General features: G+C 38.8%; 1 long non-coding RNA gene across 1 annotated transcript in view; it reads right to left on the reverse strand.

The window, feature by feature from the left end:
• Positions 1 to 347: 347 nt before the first annotated feature.
• LOC113221955 overlaps positions 348 to 3,162 on the reverse strand; it is a 3,197-nt gene continuing 382 nt past the window's right edge. The window contains exons 2-3 of the long non-coding RNA XR_003308157.1: positions 2,665 to 2,718; positions 348 to 712 (exon numbers count right to left, since the gene is read on the reverse strand). This is a non-coding gene — a long non-coding RNA (uncharacterized LOC113221955). The remainder of the gene's footprint in view (positions 713 to 2,664; positions 2,719 to 3,162) is intronic.

Genomic DNA, 3,162 nt, shown 5'->3' on the forward strand with positions numbered 1-3,162 from the left:
GCTCCACTAGTGACAGTGGGTTAAAAAATTTTAATAGCATTTTCTATTTATGTTAAAACAAGAAAGTTATTGTTTGTACCCTGACACCAAAGTCCCTTTCTGGAAGGCATGATTCTCTCAATAGGCAGTTGGGCTGATTTTAGGAACCCATCCTCTCCCTGAACATAGACACCAAAGGTAACCAGAAACCAAAAAACAGACGAAGTCTTCAACTCAGTGCTGGTGACGGGCAACATAAAATTGCAAAGTCTGAACCACTGGGAACCACTCCTTTAACATGAGGTGAACTCAGGGGCCATCAGTGTCCAACTGTTTATAATTTCTCTTGCTTAGTAATACAACTCCATTTCTGATGTCACTTTCTTCATCATGAAGAAGGTTATAAAAATAAAAGAGCAAAATGACTTCTGGAAATTTCTGGCCTCAATCCAAGGGTACAGATAGCTATGAGTTACTATAGACTGTAAGAATATTTTAAATTTTGTAACTGGCTAAAATGTTTTAAAATTCAATATGAAATTACGCTCTTTGGATTCTAAAAGGATAGCCTAAAAGGTCACTTCATTTGGACTATGCCATGGTATTAAAGAAAAACAAACAAACAAACCAATAGTAAACCAGAAATTTAAATTGCTATATACCTGTGGCTGTTTATTTCCACTTCTTTCAAGCCTTTCTTGCTTTTCCTCTGAAGCCACTTTTAAGTTGTGTTCTGCTGACAAATCCATATGTTCAGTTAAAATGAATGACTTAGAATAAAGACTATAATCTTTATAAAAATGGATACAAAATAACATACTTTTATTTTATAAATTGAGAGTTTAAATGAAGCTAAATGTTTACTGGAATATCTACATTTTTAAGAAGCACTTCTAATTATCTAAAATTTTAACAAACCACTTGGGGAGACACTAGATATCAGCAGGTTCAAGACATGCAAAAGTCTCAGGGTTACCCACAAATTATTCCACCCAATGTAAATAAACAAAACTGCTGGAAACAAAACAAAAATTAAAAATACACTGAAAACATATAAAGTAACACTTTACTATTCTCTACTTCATAATAGTATCTTTTTAACAACATGCTAAGCGAGTTGTTATTTACTAATAATTTGCAAAATTTTTGTTACTGTTAAACCTTTATAATGTACACTCTGTTTTTTACATCTGAAATGTTTTCCTCTACTATTCTGATTAATGTATTTTTGTGTTGTAAGACTCAGAATGTAGGCTGGGCACAGTAGCTCACACCAGTAATCCCAGCACTTTGGAAGGTCCAGGTGGGATAACTGCTTAAAGCCAGGTGTTTAAGACCAGTCTGGAGACCATAGTGAAACCCTGACTATAGAAAATTTGCCAGGCATGGTTGTGTGTGCCTGTAGTCCCAGCTACTCAAGAGGTTGAGGCAAGAAGATCTCTTAAGCCCAGCAGTTTCAGTTTGCAGTGAGTCTCAATAATGCCATTGCAGTCCACCCTGGGTGACAGAGTAAGAACTTGTTTCCAAAAACAGAAAAAGAAAAAAGGCTCAAAATGCTATGTGCAGTCCTCCTTGAATCTGGCTATCTTTCTCCACGTACACAGGCTCTCTGTCCTTGGGGCTTCCTTAGTACTTTGTCAATTTTCTAGTGTCACTTCACCATCTGAACGGCGCATCCTGTCTTTGCACGTCTATCCCTTTTGGTGCTGGACTGTAGCAATCATCTTTGTATAAAGTCTTTATTTTACTAAATGTTTATTGAGCTCCTGCTAAGTGGTAGGCACTGGGGTTTAAAGAATGAGAATAAAAGCTGTCAGGGATGGCTTTTCTAGAGATCATGCATGGGCTGAGACTTAGACAGTGAGGTTTACCAGATTAAAAGAGGCAGACGGCAGGAAAGATAGTACATGCCAGACAGTGGCAAGACAGGGAGAGAAGCCTCCCAAAGTGTATGCATTTGTCTACATGAGAGGGATGGTGATGGGAGCATCACCAGCAGCTCAGTAATGGCAGCAAAAGGGGCAGACAGAGAAAGGGCTGCAGATGGAGATTTGGGCAGAAGCCAGTTTCTGAAAACCTTATATAAACCAGCTATTACTGTTGTTTCTTAAATTTATTTTAAAAAAGCAAAACAAATTAGAAAAGCATAATTCCAAGAAAAAGACCAACATTTTACTTTATTGTATCTTATCCTGTTTGACTTGATTTTTCTTAGAGATGGGGTCTCACTCTGCCACCTAGGCTACAGTGTAAGGTTGCTATCATAACTAACTACAGGATCAAACTTCTAGGCTCAAGTAATTTTCCTGCTTTAGCCTCCCAAGTAGCTGAGATCACAGGGGTAGAACACCACACCCAGCTACAGATTTTTAAAAAATAGACATGAGGTCTGGTGATGTTGCCCAGGCTGCTGGACCTCCTAGCCTCAAGGGATGCTTCTAGCTCAGCCTCCAACACTGACAAGATTACAGGCAGAAGCCACCATCCCTGGCAACACCAATATTTTCAAATGAATAAACTGGAGCTCCATCATTTTATTTTATCATGGATGGGTGAAAACTTTGTAATAGACTCATGGACTCCATGGATTTGTGACAAGGAAACTATAGCATTAACTATGGCTGAAGCTCCCTTGTCTCCCAGTCTCTTCACATGGTTAAGAGTAGAGACACTCAAGTGTCTTACCTTTTGCACCTTCTTTCCTTTTATTCAAATTTGCAGGCTTCACAGCTGCTGTTTCTGCCAAACATGCAAGCTTGTTAGATATTCCTTCTAGAAAACATCATCCCTCTGCCTCCTTACCTGGCAAAGTTTCACTCACTCTGCATGCTTCTCCTAAATCCTACCCATTTTTTTAGAAGCTTGCAGTCATCACCACAAATTTAAAAGTGCATGGCATCTAATGAACATAATAAATTTCTAGTAAATAATAACTATATGCTCCCAGGTGACACCTATCCTCCACCTACGCTCTACAAAATGGGTCAGCACACTGCAGACCACAGGCCAAATCCTGCCTACCATAAGTTTTTTCTCAGTAAAGTTTTATGAGAGTACAGTCATGCCTATTCACTGACATGCTGCCTATGACTGCTTTCACACTACAATGGCAGGGTTGAGTAGCTACGACAGAGACCACATGGCCTTTAGCTGCTTAAATTGTTCTTGAGAGAGAGAGAGAGA

The sequence above is a fragment of the Piliocolobus tephrosceles genome, unplaced genomic scaffold, assembly GCF_002776525.5.
Source record: "Piliocolobus tephrosceles isolate RC106 unplaced genomic scaffold, ASM277652v3 unscaffolded_28524, whole genome shotgun sequence".
Taxonomy (NCBI): Eukaryota; Metazoa; Chordata; class Mammalia; order Primates; family Cercopithecidae; genus Piliocolobus; species Piliocolobus tephrosceles.